The sequence below is a fragment of the Mustela nigripes genome, chromosome 5, assembly GCF_022355385.1.
Source record: "Mustela nigripes isolate SB6536 chromosome 5, MUSNIG.SB6536, whole genome shotgun sequence".
Taxonomy (NCBI): Eukaryota; Metazoa; Chordata; class Mammalia; order Carnivora; family Mustelidae; genus Mustela; species Mustela nigripes.
The window spans coordinates 6,242,219-6,256,231 of record NC_081561.1 but is presented as its reverse complement, the minus strand read 5'-3'; the positions used below and the strand labels follow the sequence as shown (position 1 = coordinate 6,256,231).

At 39.6% G+C, this 14,013-nt stretch overlaps 1 long non-coding RNA gene across 2 annotated transcripts in view; it reads right to left on the bottom strand.

Annotated features, from left to right (window-relative positions):
• Positions 1–2,738: 2,738 nt before the first annotated feature.
• The window catches only part of LOC132018765 (uncharacterized), a 31,930-nt gene continuing 20,655 nt past the window's right edge, over positions 2,739–14,013 (bottom strand). For both annotated transcript variants that reach the window (XR_009404572.1, XR_009404571.1), the window contains exon 4: positions 2,739–4,659. This is a non-coding gene — a long non-coding RNA (uncharacterized LOC132018765). The remainder of the gene's footprint in view (positions 4,660–14,013) is intronic.

The following is a 14,013-nucleotide window of genomic DNA, read 5'->3' as shown; positions in this document are numbered from 1 at the left end:
TTCTCAGCTGCCTCCACCAGCCTTAAAACCCTAGGGTTTCTCTGGATTCTCTGGGACTAAACCTTCTCTATGGAGTGTCTCCACAAGGGGGTCTACTTCCTTAGCCTTCAGTACCAATTCAACCTCATACAGAAGCCCCCCACCCCCAGCCATCCACGGTTTTACTTTCCATGGTTTTAGTTACCCTTGTCAACTACAGTCCAGAAGCAGATGATTTTCAAGTCATCATGATATGCCAGAAGGTCAATACTAGCCTAAAACCATGTCACCATGCCTACATCATTCCCCTCCTTTGACGTCATCATGTCCTCACATTATCACAAGAAGGGTGAAAACAGTACAGTAAGAGAATTAAAGAGAGAGAGAGAGAGAGATCCCATTCACATAACTTTTATTGCAGTCTATTGTTATAATTATTCTATTGTATTATTAGTTATTGTTGTTAATCTGTTGTGCCTAATAAATTAATTTGTATTAAATAAATTAAATTAAATTAATTAAATTTTATCCTATGTATGTATGTATCTATAGGAAAAAAACATAGTATATATGGACTTCAGTCCTATCCATGGTTTCAGTCATCAACTGTTGATCTTGGAACATATGCCCTATGGATAATGGGGGACTACTATACTCAAACCATTTCTCTGTACCCCAGAGTCATAAATTTTCACTTGGATGTTCCACAGCCATTGAAAATTTGACAGTCAAAATGAACTCGTGATTCCACTGCCTCCTCCAATGTGGTCTGCCAATATTCCCTAACTCAGCAAGCAGAACTCCCTAAATTTAGCCCACCGTGCTTGCAGAACCCTCCAAGACATTCTCCACAGCTGCCTCCCCCTCAAACCCATGATCAGTCAAGAGTCGGGTGGTTCTACTCCACCTTGTGAATAGATGTTGAATCCATCCACCTCCTCTTACACCATCGCCCTGGTCTAAGGCACGATCATCTCCATGGTGGAAAGAGCAGTACCCTTGCTCCTTCCCAGATCTGTTCTTGTCTCCTTTCCACCCACTTTTCATACTGCAACCACTGTGGTCTCTTGGAATGAAGATCTGATCACTTCACTTCTCCGATTACATTCCTCCAATGGCTTCTCATTGCTCTTAGGGTAAAATCCAGACTTATGACCAGGCTCTGCAGTAGCTGTCTTCCTGCCTACATCAGTGGACTCTTCTCAACCCACTCTGCTCCACCATGATTGAAAGGCTGGGGTTGCTCTCTTTGTACTGACATTGAGACTTATCCATACTGTGTTGTTGATTAACTATGCTCACCATGGTGGGCACTGTGTATAGAATTGTCAAATCACCATATTGTACACCTGAAATTAATATAACACTCTGTCAACTATACTTCAGTATTAAACACTTTTTAAAAAGTAAGTTACAGGCTGATCCCATGTTAAAAATATACATGGACGTCTGTGTGGCTCACTGTTTAAGTGTCTGCCTTCAGGTCAGGTGGTCATTATCCCAAAGTCCTGGGATGCAGTCCCACATCGGGCTCCTTGCTCAGTGGGGAACCTGCTTCTCCCTCTGTCTGCTGCTCCCCCTGCTTGTGCACTCTCTCACTCTTTCTGACAAATAAATAAATAAATAAAATCTTTACAGGAATAAAAAACTTTAAAATGTATATACATATATAAATATATCTAAATATTATATGCACCTATGTATATATGTCTCTAATATAAATATGTACTTAGAGACATATATACATACATACAAATCTGAAATGACGACCTCTGAACTCTTAATAGTGTTTTATTTGTAGGGTGTGTTTATCTAGAGAAGTTAACTTTCTTCATTACACACTTTCTATTTAAATTATGCAATATACACGTACTACTTTTTATAATGAAGGCAAAACACTTAACTCCATTTTTTATATTTTTTATTAATTTATTTATTTTCAGCACAACAGTATTCATTATTTTTTCACCACACCCAGTGCTCCATGCAATCCATGCCCTCTATAATACCCACTACCTGGTACCCCAACCTCCCACCCCCCGGCCACTTCAAACCCTTCAGATTGTTTTTCAGAGAGACTTAACTCCATTTTAAAAATTTACTTTGAGACTCTACATTTTTGTAGTGCCTCTGAGTTATGATTGTATAGTCAATTGTCCAATGTTTCCGTTGATCTAAGAAAGAATGCAGCAGTGGGTAAAGAAACATGACATGTAAATCTAGATCTTCAGGGCACATGAGAGAGGGATGCTATGACCATGCTGGGTCATCAGTTGCTAACAGTTATTTCTTGCCTGCCTTCCTTTCTTCCTTCCTTCCTTCCTTCCTTCTTTTTGAGCAGGGGAGAGGCAGAGAGAGAGAAGGCGCCTCCCTACCAAGCAGGGAGCCCAAGACTCCCAGGACCCCGGAATCATGATCTGAGTTGAAACCAAGAGTGGGACACTTAACTGACTGAGCCATCCAGGTACCCCTACCAACAGTGATTTCAAAGTCAAAGATAGACAAAACAACTATACAAATGAAATTAGCAATAATATTACTCAGAGTAATGAGTAGGTTGAAAACATAAATCTACCTGTTGTAGTTTTTGTGTGAAGTAAGTTTGTTCCTATTCTTTATAGCACATACTTTCTAGCTTGTTAATATTACTTACAGAGTGACAACCTAGAAGCATCAAGTCTCTTTTAAGAAGTTCAGCTGTTTTTCCAAAATTAAGTAAGCTGTATTTTCTTTGTAAAAGCATGAGTTTTGAGATCTCAAAAAGGCTGATTCATTATTCACATGCTTATACAATATATTTTATGAATGCTATAAAAATTGTAATGTTATTTGCTTTACTTCTCTGCAACATTTCCTGGGGCTACATCAAAATCCAGAAATATGCATAGCAATTCACGAGACCTGTGAACACCAGCCATCACGTGAGCACAGTGAGGTGGGGAGGGGAGTTCAGGAGTATTGCTGGTCTAACAGAGGCCAGAGCTATGAATTTAGCATCTCAGCCTTAGTAGCCATTGCACTGCTGACTTCTGGAAAGCCAAAATTCCATAGCTCCTTTCTTTCCATCAAAATATGGTTATAATGCCAATATGGCTACATCAAAGCCCTCACTTCAAAGACCTTCAGAAAGAAGACATGTCGGGTAATTACCTACAGAGAGATAGGGAGGTTGCGTCCAAAGAAGGACCCTTGATCCAACTTTTGTCAGGCACCTGCTGGAGGAGCAGCTCCCATTAGACAGAGTGGAAAAGACACCAAAGATGACTCATGCTCCTGAATCTGAGACCATGCATCCACCTGTTGGAACACCTACAGGGATGACAGCGACTGTCCTGGCGGCTGATGACCATAACTCTTAAGCAATGTGACTTCAGAGCCTAGGAAGGGCACAGAGTCATTTTTAAAACCCCCTGCCTGCTAGTATTAAAAATAAGTTTATGAAATAAACATAAACATTAAACATGTGTTTTCTCACAGCTGTGTCATTTCTCAGCTAATACGCCATGCGTCCTGAAAATGTCATGGGCAATTGTTTTGTTACCAACACAATCTATTTCCTATCTCCTCCAGCTGCTTATAACTCCTGAGAGAGAACGGCACAGGGAGAATATATTTTGTTTACTTCTGTGTGTGTTGTTTTTAAAAATGAGGCCATTTCAAGCAGTGATGGTGGGAGATTTTGTTTGTTTTTGTTGTGGTTGTTCATTTATTGGTTACTCTGGTGCCCCTTCTCTCAGCTCCCCTTCAACACATGTAAGGTGTACAAACAGTTAGCCTCCTGTAGTTTTCTCAAATCTACTAAGATATGGACTCCGCTCAGCAGCATCCTGATAGCAAACGCAGATAAGGGATCCCCAAAATTGGATTCAGTCTACACATGAAACCATTCTAGACTGCATGTTTATCTTCCTCAGTCTTCACCCCTTGACTGGCTCTGCTTCCTTTTAATGATCTCTGAACACTCTAGAATATTTTGGTCCTTGGGGGAGCTGGGCACAAGCAGGTCCAAGGCAACATTGCATGGTCTGTCGCACATGTCGTGACGCTCCAGCTTCTTGGCTCTGCTCAGCACCCACACACGGAGGCCTGTGAATCCCAACCAGCTCCAGTTCCCCACATCTTCAAGACACTCTCCTCTCCATATGGAGCCACTCCAGATAGTCCATCTCCTTGCACATAAACCCTTAAAAATCCAAATTCTGAACCATTTCTGATCTCTGAAATGTGATAAGTTCCTCTGAGACTGAAAGGAAGGAATCAATCAACATGCCCTCAAAGAGGTGTTCATGGCAACACTCAAAACACAAATCTGTCCCTTACTCCAGCTTCTTTTCAGCCTTTTATGGGCTGTATGGACTACTGTCAGACCCAGGGTTGCCACAGGGATCTGGGTGTCTCTAGAGCCAGCCTGAGTCACAATTCACTTCCCCTCTTGAGTCTTCGGCCATGGCAACATAGAACAACCTTTTTCTCTTAAAACGCAGATGATGGAAGGAAACATCCCCTCCACATCCCTCTGCTGGTGCTGCCCATTCATTCACACTCTCACTGGTGCAGGATGACTCGACAAGAGCCCCTTGCAACCCTTCCATCTCAATGATACAGTGAAAGGAACTACTGCTTGGTTAAAAAAAATGTATAGTTTTGGGCACTCCATTTCCCAGTCTTCAGTTTCTTCATCTGCAAAATAAAATAGGTGAATTCGAATGAATGCTTTAATATCATTTCCAGCACCAACCATACAGGAAGTTTCTGGGTGGAGATACTGTGTGTGATGACGGGACCCATTTTGGGGAACCCACTGGCCATCATTCAACCTGATGAAGTCAACTCAGTTTCTGCACTGACTCCAAGCTCTCTGTCATTTTTTAAAAATTTTATTTATTTATTTGTCAGACACAGAGGGAGAGAGAGAGAGAGAGAACAAGCAGAAGGAGAAACACACAGAGTGAGAAGCCGGCTTCCTGCTGAGCTAAGAGCCCGACTCAGGGCTCTATCCCAAGACCTAGGGATCATGCCCCGAGCAGATGCTTAACTAACTGAGCCACGCAAGCTCTCTGTTTAAACACATTGTAATAAGTAAACAGCCTCTATTGTTAGATTTTTATTTTGCTGCATATATTTAATGCTAACATGTTCATAATTTCCAACTTGAAGCACTACAAAATCTTGACATCATCAGAAGGGAAATACACTCAGTTTAGTTTCGATAGACTTGAATATAGTCTTTGGAAAATCAGTTCTGTCATGTCTCCTTATTCCACCAGATTATCATATTCCATGCATTCTGGAAAACAGATCATATACTGCAAATAACTTAAACCTGGACTTCCGTCAGTGATACAGTTAGAACATTCTGGCATTCTGGACTAATGTTTTTAAGACTACTTTTTAACAAAAAAATATTCTTTTCCTTAGCCAAATGTCAGGAATGATAAAACATTCATGAGAAACTCATTTTGATCCTTTCCTATAAACTGTTAAGTCTTGATAAGTCTAATAACCTTCAAATCTAGAATACTAAAATATGACCTGTGTTTTCCAAATGTGAACAAAGTACAAAAAGCAGGGGGGAAAAAAACCTGACAAATGTTATAATGGGTCTGAAGACTCAAGTCGGATGGGGCTCTTAAAAGAAGAGCCTTTCAGAGAGGTCTTGACTTTGTCCTGTATGTGGGCACTGATGGAAGGCTGAGACAAACAGCCCCACCACCGACAATCTCCTAATTGACCAGATCCACCATACTATCATTCTGATTTGGTAAGTATAAGTCTGGTTTCAATGGGGCCAGGCTTTTTTGTACCTGTATCAGTCAATCATCGACTGCAGAAGGTTATCTAGCGGGGGGGGCAGGGATGACCTCCCAACATATGTGGACAAGGGACACCAGCTAATGGAGGGGGAAGCTACAGAGAAGGATGCAGTTGTGTGCTGTTAGTAGACAAGATGGGTTGGAGGCATCAGCCCAAGGAAATCTGATGTGGGCAGAACACCAACAGCATCTACTCCACAGGTGTAGCCAAAGACTATCTCTGGTGCCCAATGGAATAGAGGGGCAGTTATTCCCAAAGCCAAATCAAATGTTGTATGCAGAGTCATCAGAGAACCTGAATACTTCACTGTTTGGAATTTTTTGAGGGAATTTTCTGAATGTAGGGAGAGTCAGTAACAATAATTTGCCACTCCTGTAAACTGCCAAATTCTTACATTGGTTTATTGATTTGGAAAATATGTATCGAATGCTTAATATTTGCTAAGCTAGACTTTGGAGTTATATAAATGAATGAATCTTGCCTCTCCTCTTAAGTTGCTCACCATCTAGTGAGGAGGACAGACATCTGAACAGATGATGACAACTGACTTATGAGATGCGCAACCATAGAAATAGGGGAGCATCGCAAAGAAGAATTGCTGACTTCTTTTGTGTGTTACTCTGTTTCAGGTGCTAGAGAGTATTGTCACAGCAACTGAGCAGATGAACTTTTTATCCCCTAAACCATAATAAGACGAATGAGTCCCAGAGAAATTAGGTAACTTGCCCGTGTTCACACAGCTAGTAAGTGATATGTCTGATCTTTCTGACTCATGATGGATCCCCATGCCCCAGACTCTGACTACACATGAGCATTGCATTAAGTGCGTATTACAAAAGGAGGTAGAGAGAAGTAGGAAAAGAATGTCCTAATTATTTAACCTATAAATCCTAAATTTGGAGAACCAACTGGGAAGAGAAAATGGGATGATTTCTGGGACTGAGCATAGGTGAAGATCTTGTTTTCTTTTTTTTGTATTTTAAGCAATTGGTATATTTTATAAATAATCTTGTGAACTACTACACTATGGTTTTGAAGAAGAAGAAAAATAAGGTCATGTGCCAAGATGATATGTCTTATCTGCTGAAGCAAGGTAAAACTGTTATGTATATCTTTTTCTCTAAAATAAGAGAGATATATTATCACTGTGGCTATCAAAGTGTCTGTGAATGCAGAAATGCTCATTATTTATATAGTAACATAAATGTATGCAGCAGATTTACTATACATCGCACCTGCTGAGCACACAACTCCCTCCCCCAAAGAGAAGAGTACAATGAAGGAAAAACATAATCTAGACAAATAGAAAGTAGTGTGGTCTTTATGGCCAGAAAGCTTCATAGAACAGATATTGTTCTCCGTTTAAAATATTCAGTGATGAGACCCTATACACTGTACTTGTAAAATATGGATTTACTTGATCAGATCTATCATTTTTATGTTCCTCAGGATACCAATGAAACTGTGTTTCAAAATAAGCTCACTGAGAATCAAAGTTGAAGACAGGGCAGTGGTTTAGGGAATGTGGTTGAGGAGTGGCTAGAAAACACAAAATGTGCAAAAGCTAAAATAATTTGATGTAGTGGGACTACATCAAACCAAAGAGCTTCTGGATAAGGGAAACCATCAACAAAACAAAAAGACAACTTGCAGGATAGGCAAAGATATTTGCCAAGTGTACATCTGATAAGGAGTTAGTATTCAAAATACATAAAGAACTTACACAACTTAATACAAAAAAGAAAAAAAAACACCAAAAACCATATTAAAAAATAGGCAGAGGACTTGAGTAGAGATTTTTCCAAAGGAGCCACACAGATGGCCAACAGGTCTAAGAGAAAGATGCTCCACATCACTCATCATCAGGAAAATACAAATCAAAACCACGACGAGGTATCACCTCATCGCTGGCAGATTGACTAGCATCAAAAATGCAAATAATAATAATAATAACAACAACAAAGACTGGTAAGGATGTAGCAAAAATGGCACCCTCATATACTATTGGTGGAAATATAAATTGGTGCAGCCACTCTGGAAAACAGTATAGAGGTTCCTCAAAAACTTAAAAATAGAACTACCTTATGGTTCAGCTATTCCACTCTTGGGTGTTTATCGAAAGAAAACAAAAATACTAATTCAAAGAGATATCTGCATCCTTATGTTCACTGTATTATTTACAAGAGACAGGACATGGAAGCAACCCAAGAGTCCATCAGTAGATGACTGGATAATATGTACAATAGAATATTACTCAGCCATTAAAAAGAATGAAATCTTGCCATTTGTGACAGCATAGATGAACAGAGAAAGGCAGAAAAGATAAATACTGTATGATTTTACTAATATGTGGAATCTAAAAAAAAAAAAAGCAAACAAACAGAACAAAACACAGACAAATAATTACAGGAAACAAATGATTTGTTATCAAAGAGAGTATGAGGGGTCAGTGAAATGGGTAAAGGGGATTAAGAGGTACAAACTTCCAATTATAAAATAAATAAGCCACGGGGATATAATGTGCAGCATAGGGAATACAATCAATAATAAAATTAATATTGTATAGTGACATGGTAACCAGACATCACGGAAATCAGTTTTTTAAAGATTTTTTAATTTATTTACTTGACAGAGATCACAACTAGGCAGAGAGAGAGGAGGGGAAGCAGGCTCCCCGCTGAGCAGGGAGCCCGATGCGTGACTTGATCCCAGGACCCTGGGATCATGACCTGAGCCGAAGGCAGAGGTTTTAACCCACTGAGCCACCCAGGTGCCCCCATGGAAATCATTTTATAATGTATAAAAATATAGGATCACTATGATTTATATCTGAAACTAGTAGGACATTGTGTGTCAATTATATTTCAGAAAAAGAATAATGTATCACTACGGCTTTAGTAATTGTGACAGCTGAACCATACTAATGAAAGATGTTAATAATAAGGAAAACTGGCCAAGGGTATGTAGTAACTTTCTGTACCATCTTCACAAATTTTCTGTAAAAAGGTCAAAAGTTTTATACTTAAAAAAGAAAAGAAAATGGGATGTAAAAGTTAATATCACAATTAATAGATGTGATTTAGAAACATGTTACGCAAAAGGTTAGAGAGGGTCTGTTTGTCTCATAGAAATGTGTCTGTGGGTTTGGCAATGGATCAGAGTAAGGTCCATCCGGCTTGATACAAGTTACTTAGTTTTATCTGAGGCCACAGATTCAATCTCCATGATCTACAGAATCAAGTCAGAAATGTGGGTTGTGGGTCATAAGAGCAAGTGGCCCAAACTGCAGCTCAAAGGACAGAAGTCATCACTATTTTGGACATGTTATTCAAATTAGCTATGGTAATGATGGCAATGAATCAAGCTACCTTTTATTGAAGAGTTATTTTTAAACTGATAGCACTAAAGATAGGTAATACATGTTATTTAAAATGGTGCAAATGCACACTGAAAAAATAAAATAAAATAAGAAATAATGTATTTTCACATCCCTTCACATATTTTAATAAAAGTTCTTCACTCATATAAATAAGTAAATAAATAAAGCAACTACATCATCAAAATACCCATTGGCCAGTTAATAGCAGGGTGGCCATACAATTTATTGTCTAAGTCAGGACACTTTTTATGTGAAAAAGAGATACTACTAATAATCACCCCAGTACAATATGGGCAAACCATGATTGTTTCAGGTAAACCTAGACCCATGGAGAAAATGAGAAAATGTCCAGATTACCATGAAAACCCTGAGAATTTGAATCCTCTTTATTCATCTTCAGCCTTCAAGGAAGTCAGTAATCCTCCAGGAAGTAGGATAACTATAAGACTACATTCCACAGAGCTTCCTGGAGAGCAGCCAGAATTAGGTTTCAAACAAGTTCCAACAGTGAGTTTGTCCTTATCACCTACTGCAATTCTTAACCAGTTTTACCGACTTCAAAGGAGCTTTGAAGAAAAAAGAAGACATCTTTAATATGTGTGTGAAAACCACAACATAAAGGGCACATTTAGCAGTATTGCTCGCTCCTAGCTCAGGAAAATACTACCCAGTGAATGTGAGTCAACATTTATCCACCCAGAAACTCTCTCTACTCTTCAGTAAAAGAAGTCATTATTGGCCTTGTGAAACTACAGACCAACCTTGCCACTATTAACAATTTGAGCTAGATAAAAATTCTTTGTTCTGGGGCGTTGACCTGTGCATTGTAGGATGTTTTAACAATTCTTGGCCTCTCTTCTCTCAATGCCAATACCACTCTCCCTATACTTTTGACAATTAAAAACCTCCAGATATTGCCAGGTGTTCCCCAGGGGACAAAATCACCCATATTTGAGAACCAGTGGTATAGACCATGACCTTTTTTCTTTGCCATTACACCTGCTGCCAAGCTGACCCATGCTCTGAACGTCTACAAATCCTCACAACTTTCAGGTGAAAAGGACCTCAGAGGGAATAATCCTCTCTTCCACATGTTTGTTAAAGCATCTGTAACATCCCAGGCCCATAATCATCCAGATTCTGTTTGGCTCACTTCCTCATGAGATAATCTATTTAAAACTTGAGCATTTGAATATGAGGAAGTTTATTAATGCTGAGCCAAAATCAGCTTGCCTGTGATTATCTCTCTCATCCTAATTTTACCCAAAGGAGCTCCATAAAAGATGTCTACTCCCACTTCTACCACGCAGTCTTTCCTTTCTTCCTAGAGAAGTTTTTCTATTTCTTTCCATAATACTTGCCTTAAATAAGCCACCAGTTTATCTCTCTGCCTCAGGATTTTCCAAATAATCAAAATGATATGAGGGTGAGGATGGAAGATGGTAAAGATGGTACTGATGATGAGGACAATGATGGCAGCAGGATGAGAATAATGATGGTGACAATAACAGTGAAGACGATGATGGTAGTGGTAATGATGATGGAGGTACTAGTGGCAATTGTGGTGATAATGGTAGTGACAGTGAGAATGATGGTGGTGATGATGATGATGGTGGTGATGATGATGATGATGGTGGTGATGATGATGGTGGTGATGCAGATGATGATGGGGATGGTGATGACAATGGTGGTGATAGTAGCAGTTGTGATGGTGATAATGGTGGTGGGAGTGAGAATGATGGAGGTGGTGGTGATGATGATGACAATGATGCAGATGGTAATGATGATGATGGCAGTGTTGAGGATGATGGGGATGATGATGATGATGATGTTGGGGATGTTGGTGGATGATGGGGATGCTGGTGAAAATCATGGCACTGATGAAGATGATGACGGGGATGACAATGACAATAGTGGTGGTAGTAGCTATTGTGAGTATAGTAGCAGTGAGTATGATGGTGATGGTGATGTTAGCCATAATTTATTGAGCTCCTTCTATGTAGTGTATGCTCTTAATCCATCACAATGCAACCCACTGTACCAAACATACTAATAATGAAGTTAGCAAATTATTCTAAAATATAACTTCTACCAGGTGACTCCCTACTTCACAAACTTACCTTGGATTTCTACTGCATGGTCCCCTCCAAGACTTCCAGAGCTCTTCTTAAACTTTCTCTACTTTGGGAAGCCTATAAAATTCTTTTTTTTCCACTGAGAGGCTCAATGAGACTTCCCAGGCTTTCCTCCTCCCACTTCCAGTCCACCCAAGACAACTTTGTCTGGCCAGTTCAAATTCTTTCCCTCCATTACCCTCCAGAGAGAGTTCTTTCTTTACCAGATTGGCTTCAGCAGACTTGCGAGGCAGAATTAAGAGATTGATTAGGGAAAAGAGAAACCACGTAGACACACACACACCCCCCCAAATTAAAAAGCTACGAGAAGCAAGAAGGACAAAAATAAAAGGTGTGGGTTGGGTGTCAAGAAAGTTAGAAGTGTTTTGTTTGAAGGGCTTTAGAGAGGCAGTGCTAATCAGGAGATCTTAGGGAAGAGAGGATCTAGACTTCTGAAGGGTATCACTGAAGGTTATAACTTAGATCACCTTTCACATTCTTCCTGAGACACAAGAAATATTTTTAATTCTTTTGAGTTATGAGATTGTGCTTATTTGAATGCAAAAGCATAAAAAAGCCTTGGATATGTGGTCCTCAATTTACATTGAGTTATATTTATAATCTAAACTGGGACTTTGGGGAGTAAAAAGGGGAACTATAATAATTATTCTGGAACAACAGACATAAATCAGGACTAACCTGGGCAAACCAGGATGTCCAATCACCCTAGTTATAATCATTATAAAATGTGACAAGTGAAAGGATGAGGTGTACCCAGGACATCCCCTTGAGCCCAGAAGATGAGTATCTTATCCACTTAATGGCAAGAAAGAGGAGAAAAAAATCTTTCCAACTACCTGGGCCTATAGTGAATTTTTTATTTTCTGAATTAAACCCAGTCTCTGTCACCTGAATTACATCCTGTGTCTCGTTATTTGCTAATTTCTTCTAATGTTCACAAAGAGTAGAAAAAAAAAGGGGGGGACCATCAATCTTTTATATCCTCAAAGGAAGAAAAGAAAAGAACATCATTCTTCTGTATCTTTCACAGTGCTGGGCAGCGTAGGAGATCCAAAGAAAAAGAAGGGTCACGATAAATGCATGTTGTTTGAGCAATCTTATTTCCCTAGACTGGGGGCTATGCACCCACTTTCCAATTATTTTGTAATGGCCTCTGAGCAACATCAGTAGTGGGGCAGAAAGGGTAATGTCAATATTTACAGCCAAGCAGGCAAACTTTTCTATCTCTGATTAATAGAGAAGAGTGTGTACTAGAGTCTCATTTACCAAGTTTCCCCCCAACATCCCACAACGTCATTTAAAAGTCCATCACATTTATACACCCACATTGCCAAGCACAGGTAAACTCTGTCTTCAGCTCTGAAAAATAAAAATGCCCTTACACCACCACCTTCCTCCCTCCCTCCCCCCGCATCTGCTGCTCCAACATTACACTAGTTGCCTTGAGTAAAAAATTTCAAATGCTCTTCTGCAACCAATAGGCAGGGTTCAAGAAGAAAAATGACTGGTTATCTCTTGTTCACTTAAATTCAATCAGACACAGAACACAAGACAGCAGAAAATCCACTTCCTGAGCAGCTCACTTGGATACTAGCAACTTCCTGGCAGTACAGGAGCATTTTGCTGCAAAGTCATCTCTTTGGGCCCTCTCCATGCAGATGGCATGGAGGAAGTTGAAAAAAACTGATGAAGCGTGCTGTCCTGAACGCCTGGACTTAGACAGGAGCGCCACTGTCAGGGAAGGGAACCTATACTGACCAAAGTGGGTCTTTTGATCTAAATGTCAAACGAACATGAGTTCTGCTGATGAGTATAAAAATGTTCTCACCTGCTGACCTGAGGTGGCACTTTTCCTGACTGGTGAGCTCCATTATAAAATTGCTTCTTGGACCCAATTTCATGACATTATTACCTAAGACATATTTCTAGGACACAACCAGTTTTCCTGATAGCTAATATTTACTTATTCATCAATGCATAAAATATAACTAAAGCATCATATGAGGGGAGGCAGGTAGGGAATCCAGGTGTGGGGAAGGATAGAAGGAAGATGTTTCCTCACCATCAGCACCAGCCTGAAACAGCATCATCAACAATTCACTGGATGCCATGGAATGACAGAAATGCGCATAAACTACTGGTCAAATCATGTCATTCCCACCTTCGTTCTACTTTATTCCCTGAGAAACACAGAGTACTCCGATGAGACAGACCCTATTTTCCAACACCAATACTATTAAGGAGTTCTACTTTAAACCAATAAAATACATACATTAATAACACCACCTTCCTATTTTCCCATTAAAACGCCATCCCTACCATTATTTTACAGGGACTATAAATGTCCCTTCAACTTCAGGCTCAGTTCAAGGCAGATTGTAACTAGGCACAATCTATCACAAGGTTTTGGTACATTTTATCCTTTTTTATGACGAAACACCAAACAATTAGGCCACAGGGTACAGGGAGTATAGCTCAATAAAGTTCTAGGAGTCTAAAGAGTAGTCTGTCCTTTTATTTTGTTGCTAATAAATATTTTATTGTTGTTTGGAGGACACATAAGTGGAAATAGCAATTTCCTTTCTGTGACTATCCTAGAAATGGTAGTTGCTTCTTGATGAGCAGAAACAAGACTTTCCTTTTAGGTGCTTGCCCATGCATAAAACTTCACTCAACTATGCAGCCAGTATGCTCCTAGAAGACTGG